General features: G+C 38.5%; 1 protein-coding gene across 31 annotated transcripts in view; it reads right to left on the bottom strand.

The window, feature by feature from the left end:
- Nucleotides 1–17,664, bottom strand: part of LOC144293967 (uncharacterized) — a 1,010,193-nt gene that overhangs the window by 808,591 nt on the left and 183,938 nt on the right. For 17 of the 31 annotated variants that reach the window (XR_013361426.1, XR_013361408.1, XR_013361422.1 and 14 more), the window contains exons 9-10: nucleotides 14,821–15,087; nucleotides 13,420–13,496 (exon numbers count right to left, since the gene is read on the bottom strand). The exons of the other annotated variants lie outside the window; for them this stretch is intronic. The gene's annotated coding sequence lies outside the window, so the exon portion shown is untranslated. The remainder of the gene's footprint in view (nucleotides 1–13,419; nucleotides 13,497–14,820; nucleotides 15,088–17,664) is intronic. 31 annotated transcript variants of the gene reach the window in all.

The following is a 17,664-nucleotide window of genomic DNA, read 5'->3' as shown; positions in this document are numbered from 1 at the left end:
ATAATTTGCAAAATGCATTTTAACTATTTTTTGTTTTTCTCTTAGTTCTCACATTAGATATAATTCTAAAATTAATGCACAGTTTAAAAGCTTCATTTCAAAGATATACCAGTGGGTGTATATTTAGAGAATTTTAGAGAATTTTTATTCATTGAAAATAAGTCTACTCAGAAGGTATACTGTCGATTTTCTAACAGACATGTATCTTATTTATTTTTTTATTCTTTTTCAGGTTTTTATTTAACGGACATTTAAACAAAATATTTCTCCTACACCATTACTTTTGACCAAGGTATAATCATCAGGGATTTTTGAAAAGAGATATTAACATTAAAAAAGAAAAAAATATTTATGTATCATGTCATATAGATCATCATAGCAATCTAGCTGTAGCTGCCTTTCTCTTTGATTTCTCCTTCTTCATTACACATACTAAGTGATTCTATCTGTAAAAGGTTAGGCAAAATCTTCTGCATTGGGAATTAAGAGTCTCCAAAAGCTAGTATTACAGAGATCAGCTAAGTACAATGTTTCCTTGTGGCAAGTAGGACTTTATTTTGGCAAACCTCCAAGTCAGAACTATGAGGACCCCCTAATAACATAGAAAAAAAGCAAGTTCTTACCAAAGAGGAATACACACACACACACACACACATAATTTCATCTACTTGGTTTACTTTAAAAAGCAAACCCACAACTTTGGGCATTGATGAGCTTGAATTTTCATATTGTATCAGATTTTCTAAACTGTGTGTGTGTGTTTTCTATACATATTTTACATATATGTGTATATATGTATTTTATGAATACATACAAATCATATACATACATATACAAATCACAGTTACAGTCTTAGTAGAATAGGAGGTACACCCTAGTTGTGAATGAGAACAGCAAGAGACCAGTTAAGTATACTACCTACCAACCACATCTCAGCAGAGACCAGCCAATCCTCACCCACCAGCAACACACCTGTAGCACCCTGAAGCAAAGACCAGCACAAGATCAAAGACCATCCCCTCATACCCCAGTGCCTCAAATCATTGGTATTTCTCCTGAACCCAAGGGCTACCTTGAGAAAAAGAAAAGGGAAAAAAGAAAAAGGTCTGTGGAATAATCAGAGGATCAATTAAACTGGAAGAGAGTGAAGTACCACAAACACTACAAGCTTAAAATTATAGGTTAGGCTTTTTTTCCTCTACTACATAGCACAGTTGGGGTCAGATAGGGGGAGATACCAGTAAGCAAGATTACAAGAGTTGTAGAATAAAGAAGTAATGTTTTCTTTGGCCATCTCATAGACCATGAATACATCTTTAAACCACTATAGAACCAATACACATTTGAGATTTAAAAAGATGAGAAGTACATATATAATCTTTTTTTTTTTTTTTTTTTTACCTTTCCCCCTTGGTCACTGTACTATATTTCTTTTCCATTTTCCTCCCCTCTTGTGTTTATTTGTCTTCGAAATAACATAAAAACTGAAAAAAAAAAAAAAAACAGAACGGACTTTGAAAGTATTTAAGTATTTGTTCTGGTCCGCTGTTTATCATTTGGGTACCAAAACACAGAAATTACATCTTTCTGTACCTTAATAAGCTCAATAAAATGGGGATACATACAAATTCACTTCAAATAAAGTTAAGAGCAAGAGCTTTAAAAAAAAAAATGCTTGCACTTTGCAAATGTTATACAATATAAATAATTCTGTATTTTTCCAAGTGTTCCCAAAAGAGAATCAGGGCCTTGTCCTACTCTCTAGAGGTCAAGAGAGAGAACTCCCTCCTGCTCTGTTACATTTCCTAGTACCTATTGACCGAACCAGATGTTGGCAGGTATAAAATCTGAGACAGCTGGTTATCCAACCCCTTAGGGCCAAATGCTCCAAAAAAATCACTTTTTTTGCAGCACACATCCTGATTCAGAATCTCTAAGCTAATTATCAGGGTTGTGATTCTCAACCTAATCATTTCTCCTATGCCTCCAGAGTAAGAGGGAATCTCAAAATTAACACTTAGTATGCGGAATTGTACACAGACAATATGCAGATGGCCCACACAGGTTTAAATCCTTAAGGCAGTTTCCACTTCTGTTTACACTCCTCTTAGGTTTATAAGTTATCAGAACTATTTACTGAGCTCCTACTGCATGCAACCCACTTCAGAGTGACACCAAGAACTAACCTGTTTCCTACCCCTTACTGAACTCAGGATTTGAAAAAATTATAATGCAGACAAAGATGCAACTATTCAACTGACAATGCACAAAAAATAAGGAAATTTCACAAGTATGCAGGCTTAAGTTCATGACTTTGGGCATAGAGCAGCTGATAACAAGAATTACAGGCCATATTGGGTTTTCTTCTGGTCTGTAGAGATACCAGACCAGAAAATCTGGAGTCATGTTTCAAAGAATACAGGAAACGTGAAAGAAGTAGGGTTTGGCAGAGAAGAGTATGAAATTATCCTGATCATAGCAGACAGTGACTGCAAAAAGCACAGAGAGGAGAAACAGAAAAGGGATTTTTCTGACAGCTGTTGAAATTTTACTTAGTACTAAGATCTACAACCCATATGCAATCATATATCTGTATCATCACACATACTGGGGACAGGGCAGCATAATGGTTAAGAGAGGAATGATATTATCTGGGGTCAAAATCTGGCTCTCCCACACAGCAGCTTATTCTCAGTTTCTTCCTAAGTAAAACCAGAATAATAGTGGTACCTACTTCATGGGGTTGACATAACAATTAAGAGATAGCACATATGAAGCCTACCACAAACACTGAGTAAAGTTAATTGTTAATGTTGTTTTATTGTTATTTAGAAATGGATTTCCTGTATCAGTCTTGGAAAAATAGGAATTCCAAACCTATTTTCAATCTTCTTATCATGTAGTAGAGTACCTGATACTGATAGTTTATTTATAAAAAGTAGAAAAAGACTGCTTGCTCACCTCTTTAAATATATTATTCATTTATAAAATAACTATGTTAATAGTTTAAATCAAAATTCTTTGGGGATTCTCATTACCAATTATCATTATCAATTAGGCAAGGAAAAATTAAGACTCCGATAAAGGATATGTGCCTGAGAAGAGAAATGAATATGTGGAGGATGTATTTTTCTCTACCTACATTCCCAACTGGGAGTGGCATGGATTCTTACCGGGATACAGATGAGGCTGGGTAATTGATGAAACTGAGATAAGCAAGAAGAGGCTTGCTCTTGATCTTAGAAAGAATTATTAATACGCTTTTACCATGTGTGCCAGGCATTGTGTTAAGTATTTTACAAACATTGGCTCTTGTGAACTGAGATAAGCAAGAAGAGGCTTGCTCTTGATCTTAGAATTATCAATACGCTTTTACCATGTGTGCCAAGCATTGTGTTAAGTATTTAACAAACATTGGCTCTTGTGATTCCCCAGACCTAAATTGTAAAATATGAGCTACTGTCACCACCCCTGTATGATCTATGCACACCTTAGCTTGAGAGGAAGAGCGTCTTGATTAGTCTCATAAGTAGCAGGGGACAGAGTCAGGACCTGAACCTAGGCCTACCTGGTGCTAGTTCAGTTTCTTATCTACAATGTGACACTGGGAACTCTGAAGGAGGAGCCTAAGAGAAAAATAAACCAAAAAGCATCTGTGAGACAGTGTTTTTAACTTAAAAGCCAGAACTGTTCATTCTCCTGTTAGAAGCCCATTCCTCTAGAAATGTGTTTAGTTTTTATCATGGATATTATGCACATTTTAGAATTTTTTCTGAGCACTTGAGTCTTCAGAATTATTCTACTCATGCTGGAAATCTACTACAGTATTTTGTACAGCTTAGTCTAAACAATTCACAGGTGAAAAGGAAACTTAGCTTAACTTTGAAAAATTAAGCTTAGTCACCAAAAGCAAGTACATACGTGAATAAGTAAGATACCAAGGAAATACATACATATACATATATATATGAATGAATGAAGTATTTGGGATAGGAAATCAGACTTTTAAAAAAAACTGCTTATAACCATGAGATACTTCCCCATATTCCACGACATTGTCAATTTCTTCGTCAATACATGTCAAAGGTTGAAAACACCCCTATCTGGGAAGACCATGGTATCTGAATGCTAAACAAGAGTGTATTACACTGCCAAGAGAACCCCACCCCCCCATCCATGAAATAATAAATCATGTCAATATTTATCTTTGGGTTTTATTATATCAACCATAACTTATGTTTTGGCACAAATAATAAATTACTATATCCTCACGGTAAACAAAAAATTAAACATGACACCTAAAGCAAAAGTCCCCCAGCACATACACTTTGATCCCTCTTCAGAATAAAATTATTGAAATAAGGTATATCCTTCTAAACATCTTTTTATGTATGACTCAAACTGTGATGCCTGGACCAGCAGCAACATCACCTGGGAACTTATTAGAAATGCAAATTTTGGGGAACGGCCTGAGTGACTCAGTGGTTGAGCGCCTGCCTGGGGTTCAGGTCATGATCCTGAGATCGTGGGATCGAGTCCCGCATCGGGCTCTCTGCATGGAGCCTGCTTCTCCCTCTGCCTGTGTGTCTGCCTCAGTCTCTCACAGAGTCTCTCATGAAGAAAAAGAAAAAGAAAAAGAAAAAGAAAAAGAAAAAGAAAAGAAAAAAGAAGGAAAGGAAAGGAAAGGAAAGGAAAGGAAAGGAAAGGAAAGGAAAGGAAAGGAAAAAAGAAATGCAAATTCTTGAGTTCCATCCCAGATCTAACGGATCCTAAACACCGTGAGTGGCACCTGGAACTGTCCTTGGCAGACTCGCCTGGGTGGCTGACGCCCCCTCAGGTTTGAGCTGCCCAGGGAGCTCTCAGTGCTCCCGGGCTCTTGTCCTCCGGGCCTCGCTCATGCAGCCGTCGAGTCGAGCCTCATCTTCCCCAGACAGGCCATCCTACCTTCTCCCGCCAAAGCAGACGCAGCGGCAGCCGCTGACCGCAGTTCCGCCATCTTGCTCTCTCAAGGCCTGGTCCTCAAACGCGCCAGTTGAGGAGACCCGGCAGCGGCGCGAACCGCGCGGGCGGGCCGGGCCGGACAGCGCCGCCCGGGGGCCGGAAGTGCGCAGAGGCCTGTGGGAGGCGGGCTGACCCCGGGCGGGGGCCTCTCCTCAGGGCTCCCGCCCGCCTCGTCCTGTCAGCCTAAGCCCACCAGTGCCTCCCGGACGCGCCGTACGCACGTGAGGGAGTCCGGCAGCTCCCGGTGTGCGTGTGCGGCCAAAGCCCGGAAGCTGATGGCGCCGGAAGATGCTCCCACCGCCCGGAAGTGGCCCTGCGTGGGGTCCGCGCGGCCGAGTCCACCCTGGGCACCCACCCTAACTGACCTTCTGAATGTCTCATCTTAAAAACCTCTGACAATGTGAATCTAAAAGTATGGACCATGCAGTTAAGTTTTTATTTTTCCACCTTTAGTTCAATTCCTTTTTTTTTTTTAACTCCAAGTAAATGGGTAGAAACAAGAACTGTGACTTACTTCACTAAGTACCAATAACTTTAGAACACATATTTCAGATCCCAGTTAAATTAAAAGTTGAGTCAGGTGGAACACACAATTACATTTCTCCACCGTCCTCATTAAATTTCATTTCAATGGGGAATGCTGTCATTTCTTCCAGTTTTTTCCTATTATATTCTTATTTTAGGCCAATACCAGCATACTCTGCAGCAAGTACTTGCAGATCCTAAGTAAATAGTGTTATATTACCAAGGAGCGGCGTGTTTAATTGTTTCTAATTTTTCTACACAGTTATTGCTTTGGTGTGAATGATCACAGATTGTTTCAAAACAGACCCCAGGTGACTACTCGGCAAAAGTCAATAGGCAAAGCTGAGGCCTAAAGTTTTCTCTTGGGGCAGCTCTGCAGTAAATTGTGTTCCTCACAACAGCTTCAACTATCTAATTTTTCAAATCTTGCTGGAATAACAAGTGGCAAATTAGTCTATCTGTCACATGAATGCTATTTGCAATTTACTTATAGTACGCTCTTACTTCACGGTCAAGTTTTGTCTTGATGTTATTGACTTAACAGGCAAGTATTTATCACACTTACTGCTAGCAAACATTAATTACCTTTGACCCTGCTGAACCTCACACCCACTTATGTTAAGAAAACTTGACGAGGTTAGAGTTAGATGATTACAACTCATTGTGTACTAGCAATTCCTTAGTATAGAATGTTGCATCCTTAGGAGTCCACAGACTTATTCAAACATATTCAGAAATGTGAAGCAAAATATATCTAACAGTAAAGTACAACATTCCAGAAGAAACTGGCCAGTACTATGAAAGTAACTTCAATAGTTACACCTTTTCTTTTTTTTTTTAAGATTTCTTTTTTTTCTTTTAAGATTTTATTTATTTTTTCATGAGAGACACAGAAAGAGAGAGAGGGGCAGAGACACAGGCAGAGGGAGAAGCAGGCTCCACGCAGGGAGCCCGATGTGGGACTCCATCCCAGGTCTCCAGGATCACACCCTGGGCTGAAGACAGCACTAAACCACTGAGCCACCAGGGCTGCCCAGTTACACCTTCTCAAAACTGATGAAGCTCAAGTATTTTAGAGTGCAATATCCTGTGTCTGTGTTAATGTGACCAAGGTCCTGATGGGAAGCTGCAACACACCCTTTCTTAAAAATAATAATAATAATATAAAGACCATGTGATCTTTAATTTCTGGGAAAACTTAGATTTTATGTTTTATTGTTCAAAATTCACTGCTAATGAAGAAAAGTTAAAAATTGTTTCAGATGCTAGAAGGGTTCTGAACACAAATCAAACAGTGGATAGCATTAACTATTTCATTTGTAAAATTATCAGTATGTCCAAAATTTATTCTATACATATATGAGTGTATGTTCAATGGAATCATGGCTTAAGTTCATTTAACTTATGCAAAATTAATTATATACATTTAAGAATTTAAAAAATAAAGGGGGCAGGCGATTCTCCTCACCTTCCCACTCAAAGAGCATATAGACTGGGATGTTAGAGGGACACCTGGGTGGCTCAACGGTTGAGCATCTGCCTTTGGCTCAGGGCATGACCCCAGGGTCCTAGATCGGGCCCTGCATCGAGCTCTGTATGGGGAGCCTGCTTCTCACTGTCTGTCTCTGTTTCCCAACCCCCCCCCCACCATGTCTCTCATGAATAAATAGATAAATCTTTAAAAAAAAAAAAAAAGACTGGGATGTTGGGAGTGGGAGATGCAGCTCCATGGCCCCTCAGTCATCATAGTTCGTGTATGCCTTTCATAATCTGAGCATCCTATCATGCTGAATATGATTCTGAGGTTTAACAACATGCATTTTGATGTGAGTGTGTCCTCTAAACAAGTTAGCTAGTCATTTGTTTCACAACTAAGGAAAGAGCAATTTTTTAAACACGAGGAGGAAAATATGGATATTTTGGATTCAATGAGACAATAGCTCACATCCATCTCCCATGTAACAACTTCTGAAGGGAATTAAAGTGTTATTTTGATTCTATGCAATTTTTGCCCCTCTTGTTCATATAAGAACCCAATCTACATATAAAAGAAGAATTCACTGTACCTAAAATTCACTGCAGCCATCTATTATCACATGTTCATACCCAAGTAGTATGAGAGCGGGACTGAGAACAGTAGTGCCAAGAAGCACTTTACCTCAGTGCAAAGTAGATTATATTTGCATATTTATAACTGACATGGAAGCATCGCATACCCATAATGCACTGCATACTCATAATGCAACTTGATTTAAATATGTAAATACTGATAAACATGAATATTTACATCTCAAAGAAGATTTTACATAGAAGTAGAGCATATCCATAATGTAACTTGATATTTGCCTAATATTATACCACAATCAAAAAGTTAGTGCTATCAATTGGAGATGCCTAGTAAACAAGCTGTTCCCCACCACGCTGAAAAAGCCTGCCTCAATTGAACTCAGTTTGATTCCATGCCAGGAGGTTCTCCAGGACTGAAGACAGAGGGGAATTCAATCAGAATTCTTCCTGGACAGATTCACCTTTCTTCTTGATCATTCTTAACACAAATGAAACCCAAGTGTGGTTTTAAAAAGTCACAAATATTTACTGAGTCCCTACTATATGTATAAGGAGCTGTCCTTGTTACCACAGGAAATGTAAGATATTTTTACAAGAATTCTAACTATCCACTTGGAAACAGAATTATATCCACATGAAAAGTTACAAGTAAACTGTAGGGTGGCTAGAAATCTATTGCAGTAATCTATGGAAAAAGTGATGATGGCCCAAAGCAGGACAGTAAACTGGGAATATAATGGAGAGAGCCTTTAGAGACACCTAAGAACTAGATTAGTCTTAGTAAGTAACTCTAGTTGGAGTGTGAGAGAGAAGTTAAACTGCTCTCAGTTCTAACTTGGGATAGATGGTGATAACATTAAACAAGACAGAGGATTACAGGAACAAGAAAAGGTTTAGGTAGGGAAAGAACACTTTTTTTTTTTACTTTGTTGTTTTTGGCTTTGTTTTTTAAAATTAAGATATGGGGACCTTTTCAAATATGAGTATTTTGGAGGAAGTTGCAGATCATCTATCTAAAGTGATATAGCAGGATCTACTGATCTATAAATCACTGTCATATAGATGATTATTCATTCAATGAATATAAATGAAATATCCAGTGAGAGTACATACAGTATAAAGAATTGAATCTAGCAGTGTCCACATTTAGGAGCTTAGAGCAGAAATAAAAATGATGACATGGAGCGAAGAAAAACTCATGGAATAGAAACTGATGAATCCAAAGAAAAGAATAGTTTCAAGAAATGAGAGCTCAGTAATTTGTCTGCTATTATGTTGAGGTCAAAAAAAGACAAGAACAGAAAATATACTGATATTTATTTTAGTAATTAGGTCATTTGTACCTTGGAAAAGGTAAGAAAGGAGCAGGGGAAAAACCATATTTTATGCTAACAAGACGGAATTAGGGGTTAAAAAATGGTATTAGAACTATAGACCAATCATCCAAACAAGAAAGGAAAGAGATCAGACGGTCATTACAAGTTAAGAAATGCATTTTTCAAGGTAGGGGAAAACCTTCCAATAACAAATCACACAGTTTCTCTCGAGAGCAGTTTAAAACATAATTTCTTTAGATCCCTCCTCCTTCTTTCAAACTCCCTCACTCACACTCTCACCACTAGAGCCACACTTTTCTGGTGGAGGCATGTCAAAATTTGACATGGTAAGTGTATGTCACAACTGTCCCAGCATGAAGATGGCCAAGATGCCATCCAACCTTCCTTAGGGTTCATCTTTATGAATATATGGAAGAAGTTGTCCCTTTTATTCTAAGAACTGAAGGTATGTGCTAAGATGAAAGTTCTTCTTGATTTAGTGGAAAATGGAAACTCCAGCTCTAGCATGGGGGCTAGTTCCATCTTGGAATAATGTTAAAGAAATACAATACCAAATCATGTATCCAGATGGTAAGCCCTAGGCCAATTTGAGTATAAATACTGTCTAAGTAGAAACTAGTTAGCAGAAACTAGTAAACAGGGGTAACATGAAAGTTCAGCTCTTCTTCATTATTGTGTACTTAATACAATACCTAGCATGAAGTTTCAATTACTATTTGATTGAACAGCATTTTCTAAATATTATACCAATCTAAAATTACTCTACCAAACAGCTTGTTATAGTGACAGAAGCATAAGACTAGGACACAAAAGGTTAGGGTTTTAGGTGTGCTCCAAAAATTTTTTTAAAAAAAGATTTATTTATTTTAGAGTGTGTGTGCAAGCTAGGTAGGGAGGTGAGGGAGAGTGGCAGAGGGTAAGGAGGCAGATAGACAAATAGATTCCAAGCTAAGTGCAGAGCCCCAACACAGGGCTCCATCTCAGGATCCTGAGATCATGACCTGAGCCGAAATCAAGAGTCAGGGGCTTAACCAAATGAGCCACCTGGACCATTTTAATAAGTCTTTTATCTCTCCAATAGTTCTCTCATCTGCATTCCCATTCTGCCATACTTGACAGGTTTTAGAGGGGCACTCATGAAAAAAATGCACATGAAAATGCTTGGTATATTTTTCTATACTATACAAATATTAAGGCAATTTTTATTATTACTATTAATATATCATTTAAGATGATCAGATGTTGATATAAATTGTGCATTCTTTTTCTAAGTTGCTTTGCTACAAGTGTTATTTTATTCTTATTTACCCCTGTTTATCTAATCCCTGTTTGAAATCTGCTAAACTATTTGCCTATTTATCAGGGTGGCCCTAATTTGGAATACAGAGACTAATGGCATTGGAAAATTGCACTGAAAGGAGCCACCCATGTATTATGATAGATCATAAATATGGATGACTAGAAAGTAAGATGCTTCGCTTAAGATGCAAATTAGCAAAGAATGAGATGCAGTGAGTTGTGCACCAGAGATTCAAATCCTGATGGAGAAGTCCCTGTAGGGTCACCGACAAAAAGCAGGTTTCTGCTGTCACTCCCCAGTGAGACTGTAGACACTCCCAGGGCCTGTCATGCAACACTAATTGAACAGGATACTAATAGGAGAGAAAGTGTGCCAGCCACATCCCTGAGTGTGGAGCCACCAAGTAGAGTCTGGGGAGGCACTCCTTGCAAAAATCACACAGGCACAGAACCACAACCCAGAAATCCACAGCCAGGCCAATCCTAGCAGCAGAGTGGCTGAGAAACTGAGAAAGGCAGAAAGGGAGAAACGGAAGCTTTGCAGGAAATGCAAATGGTCATAATAAGGATAAACAGTCCTCAAGGAAACTCTAGTGCTCTGTAATCCAAACTCTCCTCCCTGCCCTCCCACAACTTGCAAGGTTTGTCACCTAAGTCCCCGATCCTGCCACCCTTCCAGATAAGATTCAGACAATGAGGTCCTGGCTGTAATATATCAAACAACAAAGGTTTGCAGTATGTCTATTCATGTAGACATAGTAATAGCATATGAATCTGTAATCTTGAGTATGGCCAATAGCAGAAATAGGGGAAGAATTTAGAAGTCAAACAGGAAGATGACCACCATGTAAAATAGAATTACAAAGTGTCTGCCATAACAGTCCCTAATAGAAGCAGAAAGTAACCAGAAACCTGGCTTTAGTTTCATATGTACTCGCATTGCCTTCTTTTTACTACTGTTAGTTCTCATATCTCTTCTCCCCTGTCTCTGTTATAAGTCTCTTCTCAGAACCAAAGTTACAATCCAAACAGGTCACATTCTTTGCAGTAATGAGTGGGAGATGAAAAGGCCAAAAGAAAGAGGGAATATGAAAAAGTAAAAGTGGGAGCAGAAAGTAAAAAATGACAGTGAATTAAAACACCATGGTTTCGTTGTCATGACTCCAGTCACCTACACACTTTTCACAAATTCTAGAACATAGGCAGGGCCATGTTCATCAGGATCACAGTCTCAGGAACACCAGACCTGGAAACAGGCATCTCTCAAGTCTGCCTTACATGACCCTCTTCCCAGAAACTCATCTGTTAAACTGAACTGCAAATTTCTCAAAAGCAGATCACTGATTCTTTCTGCTTCTGGTCACAAGATGAAGTCTTTGAAGGAACTGCCTCTCACCAAACACAAGAACTTGAGATTTAAAAGAACCAAGAAAGGAAGATAAACAAAAACACATTTAGAGCTTCTACTCCCTTGGTGGATCAGATTTCATAAATGACTTTAATAAAAGAAAAAATTACGATTGAGGAAATTTGTAATTTACCCAAGTCTTGTTTAACACAAATAAATTCAAAGCACTTTGAATCCAACAGCCAAATCATTTTCTTAAATACATGAATGGATATATCAAATGATACTTATTCATTAAGAGATCTTCACTCAGCCTCAACTATAATGAGCCTCAATACATCAGAGTCTTGCCATCAAGAATGCCATCTCTAATAACTAAAATCTAGGGGTGGGAATAGGTTGTGTGGAGGAGTACACATTAAACCAAGATACCTGCTATTACATCATATGCACGATAATCCCAAGTGTATAACCAGCATGAAGAACAGATGCCAGGTCACAGAACAAATTAACCTGAGTGTGATCCACGGTGTTGACAGGAGCTATCAACAATAGCTACAGATCATAAGTCAAAGGAGGACAAGTAGTAATAATAATAGCTCACATTTATTGAAACCTTACTATTCGTCAGGCACTGCTATCTCACTTAATCCTTACTACACTATCATGAGATAAGCATTATAACTAGGAAACTGAGTTTTGAGAGATTAATTTGCTCAAGGCCACACAGTGAATAACTGGCTAGATTTTGAATCTGGGTACTTGACACCAGAGCTTCTACTAACCCCCATCCAAAGTTTCATCTTCCAACCTTGCCCCTCACTGAAAGATCCTTCTATGAACTTTCATGATCTATTCTTCTAAATGGGTCTCTCATTTTCTCCCCTGAGTGTCCTTCCTTCTCTTATACCACTTTTGTGTCTATTAATTTCTCCCTCTTTTCTTAACATTTCTCTTTTCTCTCCCTCTTCTTTTTCCCTCCCCCCACCTTCCTTCTCTTTCTCTCTGTCTCTTTCTTTAAATCAAATTGAATATGGAGTTCAAATAGTTCTTAAAATGATGACTATTTTATATCCTATATTTTCAACTCAAAATGCATATTGGCACTACAGGAAAAGGAGGTATTCTTTTCTATATCTAGTTCTCTTCCTCCACAGAGGAAAATATTAAAAATAAGTAGCTTTCTACTTCTTTGTGGCCCCTCAGTGATCTGTTTCTGGAATTGAGACTTATTTACATCAAAAGGTTTCACACTACCCACAACTGATGCTGTGGACTGAATTGTGTCCTTCCCAAGATATGTATGTTGAAGCACTAGTTCCCGCGCATCTATATTGGAAATAGAGCCTTTTAGAAGTCATTAAGATTAAAGGAAGTCATATGGGTATATCTCTGATCCCATAGAACTAGTATCTTTGTAAATGAAGAAGAGACACCACAGATCTCTATGTTTCCACCATGTGAGGTCACAGGGAGAAGGTGGCTGTCTGAGGCCAGGAAGAGAGCTCTCACCAGCAACCAAATCAGCTGGTACCTTGGTCTTGGACTTCTCAGGATCCAGAACTATAAGAAATAATTTTTTGTTGTTTAAGTCACCCAGTCTATGGCATTTGTTATGGCAGCCCAAGCTAATATAATTGGTTTTAAAAATATGGCTTTTCTTTATGCAAAAATTTCACTGCTTAAATTGTTAACACTATAATTTCAGTATGGGCATTCACATCATTACCAGTTTTGAACTTACTGAGTCTTGGTTAAGATGTTTCCCAGACAAAGAAGAAATACATTACAAAAATGCATGTATATAAAACATCTATTCTTTAAATCACACCAAAGATTTACCTGGCTACTTAGGACAGAAAACCACTTCTCTGAAAAGCCAAGAGATTTTGACAGATGTAATGTAACCTGGATCCCTCCTATAACAATAAATAAATAAATAAATATTTTTTACAAAACCACACACACACACACACACACACACACACACAACACATACACACAGCAAGAAGAAAGGAAGGAGGAAGGAGAAGGCCCTAGATTTATATACATGTGAGTGTGAAATTTGGTGATCTTTTTTCCTGTTATTTTATTCAATATATAATAGATGACCCTGCTACCAATTCTATCTATATATGATAAAGAAAAATAAACTATGCATCCAGCTATCAGGTCCAAAAACTGGAAACAACCTAACACAAGAAAAATATTTTTTCAAAGTCCCTTTATCTTCCACGCTAACAGTAGTGTGTATGCTATTGTTTTGCAGCCAGTTACTAGAGCTGTTGAAATATTAAACAGTATGAAGAAAATACCAGCAGTTTTAATTATTCCTCCATTGGGAATCTTTGGCTTCATTGAAAGGGTATAGGAGTTGTTTAATGGCCAAATAGCAAAATAAAAAGCAAATGATACAGAGAATACCTGCATCAACATCTAGGTTTCATGAAACTTCAACATGAAGTTTGATAGCCTCTTGGATGACCTGAGAGGGGAAGAGTTACTGTGAATCCCTACCTCTTCTTCCTGTGAAATAAGCTGAGAAATTTGAGACAAGGGGGCCTTGTATTTGAGCCTGACTCAGACATGCTTTTTCTGATTCAGCCATAGCTTTGTTTGGAAACCTGTACGTCATGGCCTTGGCGGGCCCCCAAGCATCCTCCTATGCAGTCTGCTATTTTTCCTCTAGCTTACCCAGAATAGCTGGGCAGAGATTTAGTACAGTTGGTATGCCGGTGTTTATAGGCCAAAGTGCTGTCGACTTTCTGTGGGCAAGCAGAGGTGCTTGGAGACTGGCAAGAACAAAAGGAAAGGTGCTTCTGGCCTTCTGGTTTTGTTTCCTGGAAGAATTAGAGATCCACTTTCCCTCTTCCAAACAAGCCCAGGCTTAGAAGACCCTTACCATGTTGAACCTCCCTCATTATCTTCTTTCATTCTCTGAAAAGTCATTATCCCATTCTGAAATCCAAGTGCTTAGGTTTATAGTATATCATTAGTCATATATTTAAACGTATTTATTTATTAGGATCCTACACCGGAAAGACAGGTATAGAAATTTCCCTCCAGAGAATTTTCTGGTATATTATTTCTAGGTATTGTATTTTAAAATGCAAAGGCTGATATTTGGGGGGAGAAATGGAAGGAATAAAGATCCTATCCTAAGAAAAGAAGAAAGAGATTTGCTAACTTTTAACTATTCTATCTAGAAACTTTGTTTCTTTCCACTTATGATACAATACTTACACCTTTGTTTGCTGGTTTTATAGAAATGGAGACATGATTCTTCACTATAGTCTCCTCTTTTCTGCTCATTGTAGCCCAATAAAATAAGAAAATGGTCCCGATCTTACTTATCCATCACACTCTCTTTGGCAAATTGCTACTCCTTTTGCAATTTCCCAGCTATACCATTGCTGTTCCATTAGGCCATGCTATGAAATAACATTCAAGTTGGTGCCTTGATTCAGGTTTCACTCTTTGAAGGCCCAATTATAGATCAAGCATATGTCTCTGCCATGAAGAAAAAAAGGCAAGAACAAAATTACAGATTATACTCAGGAAATCTTCCCACTTAGAATCCCTGACTTCTTCCTGCAGCCATAAGAAAAACCACTCATGGCTCTCAGCTGCTATTTCTTCTCACCAGGGCAGGATTATGGAGCTTGGATGCCCTAAGCACTCTCCAGGTCCTTGCTCCTGACCCGAATGCATCATTAGAAACAAAACCAAACAATGAGTGACTGTTTTATAGTTTCCAAAATTACACTCATATGTATGAGTATAACATATGTTTATATATGTATGTAAATATGAAACTAGGTTCTGTCTACATCTACTAACATGTGCATTGTGTATCTGTGTTTGCTTTGCTGGGCTTGTAAGTGCTGGGGTGTGGAGCATGACTGTGTCATGTAATCATACTTGAGGCTCCTGGATTGGGTGCTGGTCTTCTTACTTTACATGTGTATGAAATGACTGACCGAACCTGACATGGCTCATCCCTGCAGAGAATATCCTAGGGAAACTGTGAGAAAAACATCAGAGAGGATCAAATAGCAATGTTCTGTCCAGCTGCCAATGTAGTAGCTCCCTAATAATAGGTTGGAGGCACCAGGAACACTAGATGTTTACATTTATTTTAAAAACACAAGCTCCAAAAGAGAGCTCTTCTTGGCACAGTACACAAACATTTATAGTGAACCTTTCATCCCCAGCCCTTTTTTAAGCATTACCTCATTAATCTTCAAAGCAGCTATACAAGGCAGGTAGAACTATTTTGCTCTGCAATTTTAAATGTGCCACTTAATATGAGTAGGAAAGTGTGCAGGGACAGCGCTACCAAGGTAGACTTTCAACAGCAAAGGTCACTCTCCAGAGAGGAGGAACCTCTCTGGCAACTTCATCTGGCCAAGTCTTCCCATCCATTCCCATCTCTCCGGAACAATTACCTACCTCTTTTAGGGCTATATCCCATCTATAGGAGCTTCCCATTGTCCCTCACCCTTAAGTTCCCATTCAAATTTGCCCATCTTTCTAGAATCCCCATAACTTTGCCTTTAGTCTGAGCAGCACTTAAATCCAAAAAATGTTCTGTGCTACACAGTCAATATGCCCTACATGTCACCCTACTATTTATATCTTGACAGAGACCTTTAGGAAGAAGACATCTTAATACAAATAAAATGAAAGGAATATGGGGGATCTGGGTGGCTCAGTCAGTTAAGTGTCTGCCTTCAGCTCAGGTCATGATTTCGGGGTCCTTGGATTGAGCCCTGTATCAAACTCCCTGCTTGTTAAGAAGCCTGCCACTCCCCCCTACTTGTACTCAATCTCTCTTTTTCTCTCTCTCTCTCTCTCTCTCTCCTCTCTCCCTCTCTCTCTCTGTCAAATAAATAAATAAAATCCTAAAAAAAAAAAAAAAAGGAATAATACCTTAAGCAGGAAGAGCCGGTGAATGTCTCTTACATGACATTAGACATTGTAGGATTTACCTTATTATTGAGTCTGTCCAGTAAAAACATAAAGTGGGTAGATTAGAATGAAGCTTAACCATCTCTTATTCTTCTTTACCACCTAAAAAATTGTGTGTGTGTGTGTCTCTGTAAGACTAATACTTCCTACATCTCTACTTCTGCACTCTAACTTTCATCAACATATAGGTCCTCTGTGTTTTCTTTTAGAGTTTAGATATTAGTTTGCATTTTAGATATTCCATTTATTATTTAGTGGAGAGATACCTGGTGTTCTGCGCTTTCACCTTTAAGAAAACTGACTATCCACAGCAGTTCTGGAATGATTAAAAGCATCAGAAATATTATTATATCCTTACTGTAACCATTTAGAAATATTAGCTTTGAGAGGCAAAAGAGAGTTATCTAACACAATTTATTGGTTTGTGTGTGACTTCCTTCCTATTCTAAAAGAACGCTAGTTCAGCTTCATTAAATCTTCTTCATACTTACTGAGTTTTCTCCTTAATAGTGTAATTCAGTTTTAATCACCTGACCCGACAATATGGCTTGTCAAAGGCAGAATTTGCCTCCTAGTGTATTGAGAACATTTGTTGTATCTTTACTTAGATTATATCTCAGAAATTACATTAGAGGCTAACATTTAATCTATATAATGACAGTTCTGTTGACATCCCAAGTCTCTCTGTGCAATTTGCATACAAAGATACCAGCTAATCCAGGAGGATTCCTCCGGGGACAACTTGAGAAAAAGCAAATTTTACATTAACCTAAGGAAAAAAAGTCAAGTCCCCACTAAGAGTAGACTTCTGGGAGAAATGAAATATAGGACGAAAAACAGCTTCTCAATAGCTTCTCTACTGTTTAAAATTGTAACCTAGGGCAGCCCAGGTGGCTCAGCGGTTTAGAGCCGCCTTCAGCCCAAGGCGTGATCCAGGAGACTAGGGATCGAGTCCCACGTCAGGCTCCCTACATGGAATCTACTTCTCCCTCTGCCTGTGTCTCAGCCTCTCTCTCTCAATCTCTCTCTCTCTCTCTCTCATACATAAATAAAATTTAAAAAAAAAAAAAAAGGATTGTATGCTTAACTGACTGAGCCACCCAGGTGCCCCAACCA

This window comes from Canis aureus, chromosome 2, assembly GCF_053574225.1.
Source record: "Canis aureus isolate CA01 chromosome 2, VMU_Caureus_v.1.0, whole genome shotgun sequence".
Taxonomy (NCBI): domain Eukaryota; kingdom Metazoa; phylum Chordata; class Mammalia; order Carnivora; family Canidae; genus Canis; species Canis aureus.
Note: the sequence above shows the minus strand (reverse complement) of the source record. Positions and strands in the feature narration are given on the sequence as shown.